This window comes from Cornus florida, unplaced genomic scaffold (assembly GCF_030987335.1).
Source record: "Cornus florida cultivar Cherokee Brave unplaced genomic scaffold, ASM3098733v1 CherokeeBrave_3.0.0_Hap2_Chr02, whole genome shotgun sequence".
In the NCBI taxonomy this organism is placed as follows: domain Eukaryota; kingdom Viridiplantae; phylum Streptophyta; class Magnoliopsida; order Cornales; family Cornaceae; genus Cornus; species Cornus florida.
Window position 1 is genome coordinate 27869674 of NW_026775572.1, and position 19737 is coordinate 27889410.

Sequence of the window (19737 nt, forward strand, 5' to 3'; positions counted from 1 at the left end):
AAATTGACAAGGCTCTTTGGACCACGTAATCAATGCCATTAAGAAACTAGCTAGCAAGACGCCAATACAACATGGGTGACACTTTTTTATTGTAATGTAAAAACACAGCATATGAGAAAGCAGTAAAACTGTGAATTGAATAGTGCCATTCACAAATTTATTTGGCTTTGCTTAGATGGCCTGTTGCTGTTTGAACTTCACAAAAATCAATTGCCTATGACAATAGCAAAGAAGTCTGATGGAACAAAAAAAATTCATTTATTACACATCTACTGCAATGTCCTATATTCTTAGATAAATTTTGAGAATAACTAAATAAATAAACTTTCAAATAGTCATTGTAACAACAACTAAGCATTTTTTTTTTAATTATTTAACTTTTTTCCAATTATTATAACTAATTACCAAATTAAGAATATTATTAACATTTTTTAAAAATTTCATAATTCATCCATATAAATGTACATGTACCACGCTCTTCCCCTTAGCAATCTCAACTTCAGCCCTGCACACTTCACACTCGAATAAAGTAATTCCAAACCATCGGATTGTTTGGCAATACTTTGAGATTATTGGTTCCACTAGGACTCTTTCCCCATGTTTTTTGCAATAGATACTAAATGTATTCTCATTTTCAAATATCCCGCGAACACCGGCACCAAGTCCTATCAAAGGTAAAAAAGTTGAAGCGTTCGGCCATATGAAGAATTCAATGAGTCTGACAATGAAATAAGCCAGGGCTGTTACTAAGGCCATTATATCAGCACAGGCAATACCACGTATTGTATAACGCATCACCCGGGTTGTCAAAGCATAGCCAACTGCAATGACACTTGAAACTAAATAGCCGAATTTGATAGATTTGATTTTTTGGGGACTATCATCATGATATGCAATAAGCGGTGCCATCCAAAAGTCACTCCCACAAGCTAAGAAGCTCAAAATCGATTCAAAATTTTTCTCGATCCAACCGATAGGCGTTTCCAAGAACCAATAGATAGTCAAAATCCAATAGATAGATGTATCCTTCCATGAAGGACGACGCTGCATTCCTTCCGCTCTTTTCATTGTAGAAGTTTCCTAACCTTAGAAGGAGAAGAGAAGAAATATTAGTTTACCGGCCTTTTCTTTGCTTATTTTAGCTGGAAATTATGTAACGTATTAAACTTAAATTATTATTATTATTATTATTGGGTTCTCATGATGTAATTAAATGTATGCCATGGCAATCTGGGTTTGTTTCTGGGTTTTGCATGCTTGTCTACGGCGAACGGATTTATGTCTTTTTTTAAGCAATTAATTATTTTATTGGATGTGTAGTTCAAATTTTGAACTGTTTTGAAGAAAGATTGTGTGAAGGAACTTGTTTGGGGGGCATCGGAAAAAATGCACCTAAAAAATTTAGCTGTATCAAGTTTGGACACTTCACTCGTAAGTGCACTGAGACGAATAAGCTACCCCCAAACTTTTACACCAAATACATATTTACATAATAATATATGATAAGGAGTTTTGGGTGTTAAAAAATAAATAAGAACGTTGTAGCATTAATAAGCACAAAAACATGATTGAGTTCGATAACATAAGTGATTAGAAGATATAATTTTTTTTTTGTTTTTTTTTTTTTTTTTTTTTTTGATAATTTGGGTGTTCTAGGCTTTGCCCCAATTAATCTACGGGATCCATGCAAGGTGTCTCCTCCTCACATTGATCAGATAAAGTTCAAACAATATATGCGGACATAACCATTAAGAAATTATCATAGATTATGAAATTTGAGTCATCATGACCAAGTTTTTTCTAACTAGGACAATCCCTTAGAGTTACTCAAAGGTAGAGTTACTACCACAAAAAAAAAAGGTGAAGGAAATTCTAGTTAGTCAAAGGTAGAGTTACTACTGAAAAAAGTGAAGGGAATTTCTAGTTACCAATCAAAAAGTGAGGATAATCCCTATTAATGACAAAATAAGGGAAAATAGATTTGGGCGGTACAAGTATATACAACGTGAAACGTGAAGAGAAAATAAAGAATCTCAAACCAAATTTAGAATGAAATAATTATAAATGATCACATTTAAATCTTATAGGAATTGTGGTGTATAATAGAATATAATAGAAGACTTGCCTTAAACTTTCGGATTGAAAGTTAAACTCCTTCTTTAATCGTCCTTCTTCTTCTTGTTCTTCCTTCTCTCTCTAGCTTAGTTCTAACAATTCGAACTAGGTAACTAATTTAATAAAACATATATATATATATATATATATATATATATATATATATATATATATATGCCTCATTATAAATATCTATATCTATACTATTCTAAAAGTGAAAGGAATTTCTAAACATTTTTAGATTTTTTAAAAATACAAAATAATTTTCATTAAATACTTTACATTATAATATATGCTTATACCACTACACATTATCGTACTATTTAGGATATATATATATGAAAAAATATACATATATATATACTAACCCAAAAAAACCAATCAGAGCTAACCTTCCATTCTCAATAGTTACCATAGGAAGATCCTAACCTTCCTAACCTGTGAACAGGAAGGAGTTAGACACGTACGCCTTCCATGCATACTCAGTAGTTACCAAGGAAGATCCTAACCTTCCTAACCTGTGAACAGGAAGGAGTTAGACACATACGCCTTCCATGCATACTCAGTAGTTACCATAGGAAGATCCTAACCTTCCTAACCTGTGAACAGGAAGAAGTTAGACACACACGCCTTCCATACTCAGTAGTTACCATAGGAAGATCCTAACCTGTGAACAGCATTGAAGCCTAAGAGTAAAACTGCATGCTTTCATTGTTGTGGATACGGAAACAGTTTTGATCGACAAAGTGCATGTCCAGGTTCCTAGTTGTGCAGCCGGGTTAAGATGTTGGAGCCAAGCCTGAACATGCCTTCGAAAACTTTTTCAGTGAGGATGGATCTTTTTCAGTCGATCGTCAAATGCTGTTCAGCTTTCTTGGTCGGTTAGCCGTGGTTGCTTGAAGTAGCAAGATTCAAAAGGTCTATTTTCATATATAATTTATCAGCATTATGCAGTATTACGCTTCTCTTGGGAATAAGTACATGATCAAGCCCCTTATGCGCAACTCGCAACTATATGAGTTAGCTGCGCATCAGGATGGGAATTGAACTTCTCTTCCGGCTCATGCATGCTTCTTCCAAGTAGTCTTGCTAACACTTTATGTCCCCAATTAGGACCTGAAGGCTCCATCCCAATAGCCCCTGACGACTTGCGAGTGTGTCATCTGCTGCCAAGCTATGGGCCATCAATTGCTGAAGTTCGACTATTAGTGCTCAAGAAATTTGTTGGACTCTTTATAAAGTTGATATATTGGATTGTTTCACTTTATCAAGTCTGGCAATGAACATTTTTCGCATTTGATACAATGTTCACAAGAGATGGCCTATACATATCCTTAGTCGGAACGAGGATGCATTCATTTTTTTAAAATACAAAATAATTTTTATTAAATACTTTACATTATAATATATACTAAATTATTACTATTTAGAATTTCAATAGCCACGTATGATTAAATGAGTCATCTCTTAATTTCAATAGCCAGATATGATTAAATGAGTCATCTCTTAATTTCAATAGTCACATATGATTAATGAGTGTATATATATTTTTATTATTTCTATACATTTGCAACAATTTTGAATTAGAATATTTATTTAATGGTTAAAATAAACACTTAATAGAAGTACTTTTTATAACTAAATACACACGTACCGGAATCAATATTAAAAAAAAAAAAAAAAAAAAAAAAAAAAAAAAAAACACAACTTTTCATCCCACTTCTTAAAAAGCAACCCATTTTCAAGTCCTATTTTTTGTGTAAGAGGTTTCTTTTCTTTTTTGGGATAATTATGCATGAGAATTTTCAATAAATACAAAAATTAATTACTTTTAATAGTTTCCAAATACAATTATTATTTTTTTGACCACGAATTACAATTCATTTCACTCCTTCTTGAGGTCTTTTCGTATTTAATTACTCCATAATAATTTCTTATACTATATTTAATTTTTAAACTATTTATTTAATCCATCCATAGAAGTGTAAGATTTTTTATTCCTTTAATATATTTTTCACTATTTATATAATTATAGTATATAGTTATTAACATTATTTCCTTATCCTATACACTCCAAAGAACACAAACACTAAGACTCCGTTTGGTTAGATAGAAATAAGTAAGAAAAGAAATGAATTGAAAAATAAAAGAAAAGTTATTTTCTATCAAGCATTTGGTTAGCATGGAAATTTATTCAGGAAAATTGTATGAAAATATTAGTTTGTTAGTTTGGATAGCATGAAAATGAAAAGAAAGTGATTGTGCATATCAAAATTACCCTTATGATTTCAAATACTAAAAAATTAAATAAATTTGTATTTGATGATGTCTACTTTTATCAAAGTTTTAATAAAATGATGAATATATTACTAAATTTTCATAATATAATTATTTATATTGTTTAAATTAAAACAATACTTCAAGACTTCTTAGGTAGAATCGTAAAAGTAGAACTATCTATTCATTTAAGAGAAATAAGAAAGCCTAAAAATAAAAAAATAAAATTTAAAAATTTGGGCTCATAGACTTTCAACTAGAGAACACAAAAAGAGAAATATATATATATATATATATATATATATATATATATATATATATATATATATTATTCTCGGTATATATAATAGATGTGTATAATATATCTGATACAATGTATATATTTGGAACCACCAAAAAAAAAAAAAAAATCGTCGAAATAGTATTGCAAGAGAATATGTTTAGAGAGAAGTTATCTTAAAAGTCCACTAAAATAGAAATTGTTAGAGAAATTGCCTCTCAGTTAGAAAATAAAGAAGTTAATTGTTTTACATTATTCACTTGTTGGATAAAATATGAACTTCAAATAAAAAAAAATAGTTTTTACGAGAAAATATTATTTCTCCGTGTTTTGTGAGAAAAGTTTTGGGAGAAACTAGTTTAATGCGAGAAACTATATTTTCTATTAGGATTCTTTTTCCATCTATCCAAACTATAAAAAAATGTAAAAATTTTCTTTTCCTTTCCTTTCTAGTTGATTCCATCTAACAAAAAAATACTCAATGCTGGAACTAAATTTTCTATTAGGTTTCTCTTTCTATTTATCCAAACTCAAAAAAAAAAAAAAAAAAAAATTTTTTCCTTTCCTTGCTTTTCTAGCTGTTTCCATCTAACCAAATAAAGCCTAAAGTTTCTTATGTTTATTGTGAACACTCTAAAGGACATAAGCTTTTGGCAAAATTAAATTATAGTTGTTACAATAATTGAGTGTACATATTTTTGTATTATTTTTATATATTTTCAACAATTTTAAATTAAAGTGTTTTTTTTTAAAAAAATTTAAACAAATAGTTAATAGAACTAACTTTTATAACTAAAAATACACACATACAGGAATTAATATTCCGGATAAAGGAAAAACAATTTTCATCCCACTTTTTAAAAAGTAACTCATTTTCCTTCTCCAAAAATTCCATGCCCTAATCAACAATATTCCAAAAAAAAAGTCCTATGCATTTGGTTAGATGGAAAAAAGCTAGAAAATAAATGAAATAAAAAGTAAAAGAAAAGTGAAGTAAATGAAAAGAAAAAGATTTTCTAGCATGCATTTGGTTAGCATGAAAATTTATCCAAGAAAATTGTAGAAAAATATTAATTTGTTAATTTGGATAGCATGAAAGTGAAAAGAAAGTGATTATGCATACCAAAACTACCCTTGTGGAGTAAAATGATGGATTATTAAATTCAAATATATAATTGTTTATATTCATTTTTATTATTTATATTTAGAAAAAGGCTTCATAAAATTTCATTAGGTACCTAATTATTAGTTTAAGATAAACAAATTAAAAAAAATAAAAAATTAGTGATGAAGAGGCAATACTACTATTTGGGAGAAAAATCAAATATTTCACCATATATATATATATATATATATATATATATATATATATATATATATATCCATACGGAATTATGAGTGGCTAGAATTGCAACATAGAACAGATGATTAAAAAAAATAAAAAATTCTATTTAGAAGCATGATCTATTTTGAGCAATTTTACCCAAATTATCATTGATATTTTGTATATATAATTGTATAATTGCCTTACGAGCTTACCTCATAATAGAAGTTGTTTTGCAAGAACTTTCCTCATAATAGAAGTTATTTTGGAGAGAACTTTCCTCATAATAGAAGTTGTTTACCTCATAATAGAAGTTGTTTTGGATAGAATTTACCTCATGTTAAAAGTTATTTTGGAGATAACTTTCCACGATTAAGTTATTGGATAAAATAGAAAATACAAATAAATAAGCCCTTCTTTCACGTGAAGATAAAATTAAATTTTGAAAGGACACCAACACTAAAGTTTCTTATGTTTATTGTGAACACTCCAAAGGACACAAGGCTTCGGGCAAAATTAAATTATAGTTAGTATAATAATTGAGTGTATATATTTTTTATTATTTTTATATATTTTCAACAATTTTAAATTAAAGTATTTTTTTTAAAATTTAAAGAAATAGTTAATAGAAGTAACTTTTATAACTAAATACACATCTACCAAAATTAATATTCTGAATAAAGGGAAAAAAAAAAAAAAAAAAAAAGAAAAACATTTTTCGTCCCACTTTTTAAAAAGCAACTCATTTTCCTTCCCCTAAAAATTCCATGCCCTAATCCACAATATTCCAAAAAAAAAAAAAGTCCCATTTTTTGTGTAAGAGTTTTCAGTAAATACAAAAATCAATTATTTTAAATAGTTTTCGAATACAATTATTATTTTGTTGGCCATGAATTGCAATTCACTTTACTTTGTATTTAATTAATAATCTCCTATACTGTATTTAAATTTCTTTTTATCTATTTATTTACACCATCCATAAACTTGAAAGATTTTTTATTCTTTTATATACTTTTTCACTATTTATATAAATTGCAATTAACTATAATTATTAATATTATTTTCTTATCAAATACACTCCAAAGGACACCAACACTTCTATATAGGAAGATTGGAATCTGAAAGCCATGGACTTGGAATCAGTATGGTTGTACCTCAAACGCTACTATTTCAGCTACCCATTTCCTAAGGCTATGTTTGGTACGATGGTTTTGAAGGGAAATGATAACATTAGTTACGAGGGAAAGGGAAGGGAAGGATAATTTTAATCCTCCATCGTATTTGGTTGATTAATGAAGAAAAAGAAAGAAAAGTAGGTATAATAATCATGTTTAGGAAAAGAAAGGAAAGAGATTATTTTAGAAAATATACTATTATACACACAAACACTATACATTTAACACACATAAACAGGTACATACCCTTTTTACATTTATGTATTTAGTACTAAAAATAATGCAATAGCAAAATTTCAGCAACCTCCTAAAAAAAAATGGTAATAAATGGCCTCTATGCACACATGGATGATGGGCCACAAAAAAAGTTAAAAACAAAATTTAGGGCAAATCATTTCAACCTCCCCAATCTCTCTGCCTCCATCTCTATTCTCGTTCTCAACTCTGAACTTGCCCCCTCTCTCTCTCTGCACTACAAGAATTAGAAGTTCAAAACTCATATATTTCCATTTATCTATCTGTATGCAAGAATCAAAAGTTCAAAACCCGTGTCGATATATCATTTCAGATTGTTCATAAAATCAAAACCCATATCTTTTAATTTTCATCGCCGCTGTTCCAATTCGGGTTCGCCGTTCGCAAGCTTCAGCCACTGGCCGTCTCTCACTCTCTCTGCAACTGCTAACTTGTATGTATATGTAATCTTGAGGACAAATTAGGCATCACAAATAATATATCAATCATCTCCTTCACTTTCCTTCCTTTTCTCTCATTTTTAGAAGGATAAGCAAAACAGTGTTCAGGTCTTGTGTTAACCCTCTAAACCCTTCCCTTTCCTTCCAACAATTTTTGCCAAACACAAATTTTTAGTCCCCCCCCCCCCCCCCCCCCCAATCACTTTCCCTTCCCTTTCCTCCCTTTTTCATTGCACCAACCTGACCCTAAGATAATGTAAGAAGATCTTGTTTGTTCCTTGGGCCTGATCAATTGCTATTACCCATTCAACTTGGGCTGGACTTACTCTTTGGGAAACATCGGCCGAGATGGGCTAGCTTAGGCATATCTTTTTCTGGGCTTCCACTTGGTCATTTGTCTTGCTATCATTGGTGCTTTGTCTATATAGGTGTCTTATTCAGATTGGAGGAGATATTTTCCTCCACAAAATGTTATTAACTTAAATTGTTGTTTTGTAAAAGAAAAATGAAGCCCTTGTATTTTCACTCACACAATATTCCATTGACATCTTTCAAATGATTTGTCATTGCTATGGATAAAATTTATGAGTTATTTTGAATGTTGCATAAGTTGTTTTTAAATTCGTAACTTAAATTGTAATATTTATTTTGTAAAATTACTAAGAGTCTGTTTGGTACACGTTTTTGTTTTTGGTATTTTTATTTTTGTCGCCTGTAGTAGCGAACAGTGAAAAAAACGCATTCAATAAATTTTTATTTATTTATTTTCACAGTACCAAAATGTTTAGTTAATAGTAACTAAAAATCATACACCAATTTGATGTTTTTACAAGTTTCAGTATTGTAGCAACGGTACAACATCGAAGATAATTTTTTTAAAAATAAAAATAAAAACTCATTAAATTAACAATTATATTTTTCAAACTTGCAACATAATTTTCTAAATATATTTTTATATTTTTATTTCTAAAAATCTTACGACAAATAAAACATGTTCTGGTTACTATTCAAAATACTCTATAACAAAATACTTAATTTATTTTGAATTAGCATAAAAACAAAAAAATAACACGGCTTAGACACTATTTTGAGTGGGGCTTAATTTTTAATTCATTCAACGCTGCTAAGGTTATCAAACAACCCAAGTTTTTGTCGTCTCTTTTCTTCACTAGTGTATATATAATTAGTGTAGTGATAGAGAAATCGAAGTTTTTACCGAAAGAAACACCAAAGCTGATGTGAATTTGGCCACGTAAGACTCTTTCATTACGCGTGAGACGCTAGCTCCTCACTTTTCCTTTCACTCTCTTCCTCTTCATTTCTCTCTCCTCTCCTTGGTTTGCTTCATCATTTTTCTCTTGAAATCTGGTAATTAAGTATCTTTATCCTTTAAAATGAACCCCAAGAGATAAATTATTGTATAAGAGTGGGTCCAAATCATTTAGATAGAAGGTATACACATATTGAAAGTATTATAAATAAAAGATCCAAATATGATTATACCTCCACCAAATATAAATACTTTTTTATTCTCACTTCTTGTTCAATACCTCTTAGTCTTCTCTTTTCTTTTTGGCATCTAGAATTCTGATTCATACACCTTTCAAGAAGAGATCTGTCCAATCCCAAATGAAAAATATGCATAAGAATTGCCATTACAAAAAAAAAAATAAAAAAAAAAATAAAAAAATAAAAAACTGCTGCTGATGGGAAGAAGAGAAATCGGTGAATCTCTATATATATTCGAGCATTAATTAGGTTTAGTAGCCCCATGGGCCAACCCAACAACTAGAAAGACAAGACCTGCCCAAGCCCTTACTCGCCGAGCTTTGACTAATCAAAATGAAAAAAGAAGGTTCAGGTTATAACTTACAATAGATGTTAAAGTTGATTTGAAAATTTCAATCTTAGGCCATCTAACAATTTTACAGTGAAAGAGATTGAATGAGACGAAAGCTCCCATCAGCTAGATATCTTCGGCTCCTTATTTATTCAAACTATTCGACGTTAATGGGTTTAGCCTTGTCTAGGAGATGTCTCATTCTAAATGAACTAGAATTCATTTTCTGTGATTATGCAAGTGAAGAAGATGGAATAGATCTCATGCACATGCACACGTACGCTTGGAAGCAAAGAAATAAGATGAAGAAACCCTTGGGCTTTTTGGGCTTTTTGCTAGTGCTTAAATTTGCACTAAAAGCCCAAACAAATTGGTATTATAAAAAACTAATATCAATCAAACCCAAATCAATCGTATATGTTCAATTTGATGTAAGTTATACTAAGAACCACAATGATTTTAACACATAAGAGTTTGGACGGTTGAGGCTCTACATCCTTCGACAACGTAGCGTAATGTGAAACACGGTTGAGCGTATATGGAAGAAGTAAAACTCATTTTCATGTGAACATCATTATGTATTGCAATTATATGTCTTAACCTACTTCACTAACATATATCCGATCAGAGTACATTATCTCTTCATTCTAAAAGAAGTAGAACTCATTTTCACGTGATTGTGCAAGTCAGACAATTTTAACCAAAAAAAAAGTCAGACAAGAAGAAGATGAAATAGATCTCATGCACATGCAGGCTTATTGTCAGGTAAGCTCAAACAAACCGATAATAAATATCAAATAAGATTCCTTTTTCAGTTTGATATTTGGTTCTTAATACAAAGTTTTGGTAAATTTAAAATTATAATAACAAGAAGTTATCAAAATTTAAAATTATTATAAGAAATGAACAACTACAAAATTTTTTGGTAAGTTATCATGATCATTTAAAATATATTTATTTATTTATTTATTTTTGGGATTTAACTCTCTTTTTAAACTCATCCATAACCCTATTAGAATGAACATATATACCAGTCGTTAAATTGACATTCATAGGAGGGAGGAATTCCCTATATGTAAATGATCATGATAACTTACCAAAAAACCAAAAGAAAAAATTCTGATAAATTTTTTTCAAGAAATTGTTTTTGTAAACTTTCATAATATGTGTTCACTTTAACATCCGGAAAATATATACGATAATTTTTTATTTTATTTTATTTTATTTTATTTTGAAAGCTAAATTTAAATATTTAAAATGCCCAAAAGAATGGGCCATGGTAACAAAAGTAGGTCTTAGCCCAATTTTTATTTTATTTTATTTTTTTCTATTTTGAAATTTTAAGCAACGGATAATAATATGGAAAATAATAATTACACGCCAATGAACCAAAGCTTGCAGAAAGCCCAAACAAGAAGAAACAACCCCAAATTAGTGCAACAAGGCCAAACCAGCAAACAAAACAAATAACCGCAATTAAGGTTGCTAAAGAGCTGTTAATGGTGGTTATTAGTTACACTTCCGGTGACTAACCCTAGATTGAGATGATGATGCTTGTGGTGGTGGAGGAAAGCTTAGTCCGGAGGGCAAGGGGGAAGCCGACAACAGGACGGCGATACGTTCCAGTCGCAGAGGATCCTTGTAGCAGCGCAGTTCTTGAGAGGGAGCCCAATTTGAGGAGAGAGGTTACGGTGTACAACTCTTTGTTCAGACTTTTTCCCTGTGGTTTTACCCTTTTGATGCACACTAGTATGAACAAAAAAAATCACTGCAAGGGAAGGTAGCTGATCCGAGCCATGCAAGAAACAAAAAAGTGTAAAAAAAACAATAGCCAAAAGTGAAAGAAGCATCTGGATCACATCCTTTTCACGAAGAACGTTACGTGTGAGTTTAACTTGGAGATGAAAATCTTCTTTCATTTCTGGGAGACGTTTCTCAACAGTGAAGTAGAAATAGAATTTGGAAACACAATTGCATGTGAAAATTTTGACACTTCAGTTCATTTAAACTCTTCAATGTGAATATCATTACTCTATTAAGAAAGAAAGACCAAGATATGGCTTAACAGTAAGGTTACCGAAACAATAGAAGAAAAAGAGCTAAATATACCACTCCAAAAAATTTTAGCGATACACCCTTGAAAGAAATTTTATCAAAGAACAATTTTCCATTCGGTTACATAATATGTAACTCTGAATCCACATATATGTATTTGCTAAATAGCATTTACACCTGTCTCAAGCTACTACACGCACATTCAGACTAAATCAAGCTTAGAGCTTGGAGTAAAAAGGGAAAAAAAAATGGAGTAGGAAGAGAAAAGAAAGAGACCGGATGGAGGGAGAGAGAAATGAGAGGCCACAGAAATTTCTTTGCAAAACAGTATTTACAGGGAATGCATTTTAATTTTCCAATTCATACTACATTTTCTCTTCATTCTAAATGAAGTAGAACTCATTTTCATGTGATTATGCAAGTCAGACAACGCTCAGCAAGTGAATAAGATGAAATAGATCATGCACATGCACACTTGAAAGCAAAGAAATAAGATGAAAAAACCTTAGGCTTATTGCTATTGCTCAAATTTACACTACAAGCTCAAACAAATTGGTAATATAAAAAACCAATATCAAACCCCATTCCTTTTTCATGCTTGATATTGGTACAGATTAATACAAATTTTCAGTACTTAATTTTTAATTTTATCAAAATAGCACACTATCTATTGGGGTTGCACATAAAACCGATTGAGCATTACTCTAAGGTTTCCTAATTTATTAACATTAAAACTAACCACAATATTTAGGACTATTTCTTAACAAATTTACTATAATCAATGTTGAGCTATACTTCTAAGCTAATCAAACAAAAACAGCCAAGTTGGCAAGCAAGCTTGCTTAAACACAAATGTGGTTAATTAGCTCTTTTTTTTTAAAAAAAAAAAGAATACACTAATTTTTCCAATTGCACAAAAATACTTATATAAATAGTAATTCAAGTGAAGTTAGAATAAGTAATAGATTCCCCAAAAGCTTTCATATAAGGTCACTCAAACAAAATAATAATCATCATCCAAATAGAGATAACATGATTGATAGCCAGTAAATGACCATATAATTAAAAACATTTATCCCACATACTTCTATACTTTGTCGGCCTCATCTTCCAGCAAATTTTTGGTGGCCGCCTCCTCTTCATGGTGATGAAGGAGACCCTTTAACATCCTTAACAATTTGATGCACTCTGGTGCAATAACAACAAATTGTTTGCAAACCCCGATGGTAGCTACGAGACAGATAAGAAAAAAACCAATTGCAGTAGTACAATTGTCAATGAGAGAGCCAGTGCTTTGTAGAATTTGTAGAATACAAAACATCAGCAAAGGCACTCCTACCACAAAGTACACACAGTATAGCACTGTAACAAATGCCAATAACACACAGCATATCACTTCTGACCTATCCTCCATCAGATCGTCGTTATCACTTCCTCTGCCGAAAGACCCTAGAAAGGACAATCCCCAATCTAATTAGGGCTTCTGCTATAATATGTAGATATTATATTTATATGGGTAAAGGGCAATAAACCCCCTCAAACTATGCTCTCTTTAGCAAGAAACTCCCTTAAACTTTTATTTTTACAATTAACCCCCTAAACTATCCCTCTTTTTGCAAATATCCCAATTCCGTTCAAATTCCGGTGAATTATCAACGTTAAAGTGGTGTGTGACATCACATAAGCTAAGCATAAATTTTAAATGGCAAGAATAACCTTATTACCCATTTAAATCGGGTTGTCTTTTGACCCGATTTAAAACCCACTCCAACTCCCAAATCTAGTCAGCTTCGTCAAAGAAACTCCTTCTCTCTACCAGACTCTCTCTCTCTCGTTCTCAAGCAGATCCTACCAGCAGATCCGATGGCGGCGAAGATCAGCCGAGGAATATAACAGCAATAGATTCTGATGGTGACAGCAAGAATCAACACGGTGGCAACAAGGTTGAAAGTCTGAACTAATGACGATAAAGCCTGATAATCGGCGATCGTGATGGCGATGGTGTTTCGACGGCGAGACCCACCAACGTGCCTGTTGCAGCGGCAGTTGTTTCAGTGAAAGTTCTCTTATATGGGTTTGGCGATGATGGGTTGAGAATTTTACGTTCGCTATTGGGTTTGCCTGGTGATCACTCTTGGGGTTTTGCGATTGGTTTGCTTGTTGATCGACGACAACATATTTTTTAGATTTTGCGATTGGGATTACTTGATGATTGACAACATATTCTTGGGTTTTGTGATTGGGTTGGCAACTTTTGTAATTGGATATTGCCGCTAGAGTTTGGGGTTTTGTGATTGGGTTGCCGATGATTGCGATTCATAGCCAGAGATTGTATCGAAGGAGAGATAACACTGTGATGTTTGGGATATTTTTAGTTGCTGGCTTTCGGTGTAAATTTGCCCTGTTACTGTTTTTTTTTTTTTTTTTTTTTTTTTTTAATTGCTTTTCTTGTTGTGCATTTGGTTGCTTATGACTATTTGATTTTGGCAAATTTAGGGTTTCAATAGTCACTGGTCAGAGCAACAAATTTAGGGTTTCAATGATCAAAGAGATGGGGATTGTTTGGCGCGAATTTTAGCAAAAAGCACACATAACAGTAATATGTGATAAAACTTGATGTGCTGTCAATGTTGGCAGGAGGGATTACATCAGCAGATGAAGGTTAAAAAACAACAAAATGACATACCAGTTTATTGTAAGGGCAAAATGGTCAATTCATTTTTCTGTCAACTGCTGTTAGACTACTGTCCTTAAATTGCACATTTTTAATAGTTGAGGGGGGGGGGGGGGGGGGGGGGGGGGGGGGCAATTGTTAATATAGGGGGGTTTTGTGAAATACTCTAATAATTCAGGGGGGTTTATTGCCTTTTACCCTATTTATATATAGAATTTCCAATCATATCGTCTAAAATTCAAAATATGGGAGTGTGGATTTTGGAGATCGACATGGAAGATGCATGAGCGTTCATAGATTCATATATTAGTGTTTGAATATATATATATATATATATATATATATATATATATAATAGAACTTTCTCAGTTTTCTCTGCAAAATCATTAAAGTCCAAGGCAAGGTTCAATCAACAATCCTTGAAAAGAAAGAATTAATATAAATGAAGCCAGAATGATTGCCTTGTAACATGCATGATTTCAAGCAATACACTATGTGGAATAACAACTGGCCAGCTATAATTCCACTTTGATTATCCAATTTATCATGCCTTTATTGTTCTAAGGCTCTAAGGTAAGGGGTAAATCGTCTAGTTCAAGCATTCCATAAATTTTCAAAATTCAATAATCAACCAAAACCAAATGAAATTATATTCAAATTGATCAAAAAGGAGATAAAAATTATCGAGTAAAAAAAAAAAATCAATTTCAGATTGGAAAAAGCACCCAGTACCATAGATTGGAATTATTGGATGAGTTACTTACTCACTTGTAATCTTTATGGCGCTGCTCGTGATGAAACTGAAGCTAATCTCCAAACCCAAATCTTATCTTTCGACTTCGAGCTTTCGAGGAGCGACAGGAGCCCTAGAACACAATTCGTTTTTTCATTTGTTTTTCTTGATACGAAAGCATAAAAGGGGTTAAGAAATTCAGTGGGTAAAAGACAACCAAAGGGCCCATAAACCCAAAAGTTTTATTTCTATTATGGGCTTTATTTCTATTATGGGCCAACATTTTTATTAGAGAAACTAGGAACCTTGTGTTGGGATTTTATAACCACGCGAACCTTAAGTTAATTACTTCTTTCCAAGAAGTCAAACAATATGTGGCGTTTTTGGAAAGATAGGATTTTGTGCAATAAGTTTCCACTTAGTGATTCTGCCGCACCAAAATAGTAATTATTGCATAGCATTTGTTCATTCAAAATTCATCCCGAGAGTATCTGCTCATAGCGGAAAAGGAAGGAATACAAAAGTCGGCTTTTCTTTATCCTCCCAACCGCATCAAATCATGCTGTCCGACTTAAACGTCCCAATAATAGTTCAAATCCCACGTGGCAATGCCACATCATTTCCTACCTAAACGTCCCAATAATAGTTCAAATCCCACGTGGCAATGCCACATCATTTCCTAAACCATGAATTACTCAATTATCTATCTCTTTCCTTTCCTTTTTCTTTCTCTCTCTCTCTCTCACAACGTCTATGGAGGATCTCGATCCCTCTAATATTAAATTCTAAATTAATTAGGATTTCTAAATTTCTAAAGTTTGTTTGTACATTAATTAGAATTCCAAAAGAGCATAGAGCATACATGGAGAAAAGAGATTGAGACGTTGATATTGAATTGTAAATTAATTAGGGATTCCAATCATTTTTTTTATGGCAATCCGGCAGTTCTATTTCTAGGGTTTCTTTATATTTTTCTTTATAAATCTTCAATCATACCATCAAAATAGTTCTATCCCTTGCAATCTCTTCCCATCTCACTATGTATTTTTAATAAAATATAAAAAACCCATTCAATTTGGATATTGTTCTGGACAAGGGTGAATTCACGAATTGTCAATAGAGGGCTAGCGAAGAATGGGGATCAAAGATACGTAATATTGAAATAGGGTTAGAGGGAGAGAGTCTAGGTCACCTAGAAGACTAGGAATTTAGATATATTGAAGGGAGCTCTCTGATTTGTGCTCGTGGTCGGGATTTAGGGTTTGTTTAGGGCTTTAGGTCTTCGCATCTCACTATGTATTTTTAATAAAATATCAAAAACCCATTCAATTTGGATATTGTTCTAGACAAGGGCGAAATCACGAATTGTCAATAGGGGGCTAGTGAAGAATGTGGATCAAAGACACGTAATATTGAAATAGGGTTAGAGGGAGAGAGTCTAGGTCACGTAGAAAACTAGGAATTTAGATATATTGAAGGGAGCTCTCTGATTTGTGCTCGTAGTCGGGCTTTAGGGTTTGTTTAGGGCTTGGGCATGTTTGGTTGGGCCTTTATTTTAAAATTATGGCTTAGATCTTAGGCTTGTTTGGATGGCCTAATATTTGGGGGCTAATACTACTACTAATTTGTTTTGTTTCGAGATTGGCCCCCAAGCCCCCCTTTCAATCCGAGAGCTCCCTTCAATATATCTAAATTCCTAGTCTTCAACGTGACCTAATGTATGCATTTGCTTTAACTTCCGAAAAATATAATATATACTACTCCGTATAATTTTTTATTTTATTTTATTTTGAAAGGTAAGTTTAAATATTTAAATGACCAAATGTGTACGTCTTAGAACCCAAAGCATGTAGAAAGCTCAAACAAGAAACAACCCCAAATTAGTGCAACAAGGCCAAACCAGCTAACAAAACAAATATCCGCAATTAACGGTTGCTAATGAGCCGTTAATGGTGGGTATTAGTTACACTACGGGTGACTAACCCTAGATTGAGATGATAACGCTTGTGGTGGTGGTGGTGGTGGTGGAAAGCTTAGTCCGGAGGGCGAGGGGGAGGCCGATAGTAGGATGGCAATACGTTCCAAAGCTTAGTCTGGAGGGCGAGGGGGAGGCCGACAGCAGGACGACAATACTTTCCAGGAGGATCCTTCTTGTAATAGCGCAGTTCTCGAAGGAGCCCAATTTGAGGAGAGAGGTTACGGTGCTGCAAATTGTTGCTAGTATAACTCTTTATAATGACATTTTCCCTGTGGTTTTACCCTTTTGATGCACACTAGTATGAACAAAACAAAATCACTGCAAGGGAAGGTAGTTGATCCGAGCCATACAAGAAACAAAAAAGCATAAAAAAGCAATAGCCAAAAGTGAAAGAAGCATCTGGATCACATCTTTTTCATGTAGAACGTTATGTCTGAGTTCAACTTGGAGATGAAAATCTTCTTTCATTTCTCGAAGACGTTTCTCAACAGTGAAGTAGAAATAGATTTTGGATGTTAGTCTTACTAGGAACGATAGTGATTTTAGCGCAATTCTCAACTAAACGTAATGTGGAACCCAATTGCGTGTGAAAATTCTAACTCTTCACTTCATTTAAACTCTTTAACGTGAATATCATTACTCTATTAGGAAAGAAAGAAAGCATTGCTGTTATAATTTCCCCCAACTAATACAAATTGTCCCATGCTCTAATTTGAAGACATTATTGTGATACCCCTCGAATCCGAGACTCGGGTTGATCAAGCCCAGGCCCAAACCCGAGGGAATATCAAACAATTAATATTTTATAACGAACACGGAATACAAAATGAATTAAGAAATGAAAGTTTAAAGCTGAAAAGAGAACTAAAAGATAATCCTTAAATAATTAAATACTTAAATTTGATAAACCAAATATCCATAATTTGAACAACTCGGGAATCCATCTCTAGTGGACCCCTAATAAAAATCTCACACTGAATGAAAGTAAAATGAAAGATAAAATCCAAATCCAAGATCTGGAAAGAAACCCTACATCGTCGATAGAATGGAAGATCGTCTCTGCTCAGCACGAACAAGCTCAAGCCTGGAACTGACGTACACCTGAAAAATAGGAGTGGGTCAGGCCCACGAACAAGTTCTATTCTATTACAATCCAAGCAGAGACTCGATACGCATGTACATACTAAATAGTTCAACAATAACTAATAATCCGTACATAAATATATCCACACTACTGGACTCTCGCTAAGCCATGAAGGGGGTCTCAACCTGGATAGAAGGCATCACACAATACGCACCTGAGTGGGCATGAGTACCTAAACCTAAACAGGGTATACCTCAACCTTCACAGTCAGCTACACATCCAACTGCATATACGCACCCTAACCGTCGACACTGAGACTCAAGCTCATGACACGGTAACATAAAAATATATCTAAACTCCGTTTCTAACCATCCACAAGAAATCCAGTAAGTCACTCGGCGTATTCAACCGTACCGACTTATATATATAAGGAGGATTGTATTTTATAACCCGTGCCCTTACTCCAAAATAGGTAGGACTTAGCAATTTGAGCTAATCCAAACCTAGTATGTCACCGTCCCATACCGGTACATACAATCCAATCCGTCCGATAGTTGATAAAGCATATACAAGTACATAACAATATCAACGAGTCCATATCAAGCATATCAGAATGTAGTAACAACCGTTCTTGAATAGTCCCAACAAATTGATTAATATTGGAAACATAAATATCAATATTAGTTACTCTATTCCACGCATTTAAATAATTTATAAATGCCAAAACCAACAATTCCAACCTAACCATGTTAAAATAGATTAACCATCATGCTTTAATAAATCCAACCACTGATTAAGTACTAACAGTATCAGTGTCAAAACCCACAGTTCCAAACTAAGCACATTAAAGTATACTAGAAAAACATGCTTAATTAATCCAACAATAAGCCGTTACCTGATCACCCACAGGACTGTGTCTGTAAATATAAGTTTATTCCCGGTATCCATAATTAACAGAGCTTAAACAAATGTTATAATATTTATTTCCATGGCATGCATAATAAATCTAGACAATTTATTATACTGTTAAGCTCCTATTCAACAAAATTGACGAATTAAATGTTAAGTTTAATCATCAATTAATCTTTAGCAAAAATACAGATTCCTTGTATGTAGGTATACTCTAAGAATTTGCAATTAGCAGTGCATAAACTCTCACAAGAAATTTTACATTATAATCTGGAAGTTAGAAACTCCAAACCCACACAAGTCTACAAGACATTCGTAATTAACTCCATGTAATCCTAATGATTAATGCTTTGTGTCCAATTCTATGTTAATCTGATCTTTGCATATTTATGTTTACTCTAGACCACTCCTAAACCATCCATTACAGTATTTATTCTCCACTAAAACATATTAAAACAATCACTAGGAAGCCTAATCACTGAAAATTGGAAAAACAACCAACAGAACCAAAAACCTACGAACAAACAACCTGGAGCCGGCTCCAGAATATTGGAGCCGCCTCCAATGGCCCTGGAACCGGCTCCTAGACCATTGGAGC

The 19737-nt window shown here is 32.6% G+C and overlaps 1 long non-coding RNA gene across 1 annotated transcript; it reads right to left on the reverse strand.

Moving 5' to 3' along the window:
- Positions 1-12705: 12705 nt before the first annotated feature.
- Positions 12706-15379, reverse strand: LOC132294451 (uncharacterized). Its single transcript, XR_009478089.1, has 2 exons — positions 15200-15379; positions 12706-13210 (listed from the first exon to the last, which is right to left on the reverse strand). It is a non-coding gene; the product is annotated as an uncharacterized LOC132294451 (long non-coding RNA).
- Between the last annotated feature and the right edge of the window lie 4358 nt (positions 15380-19737).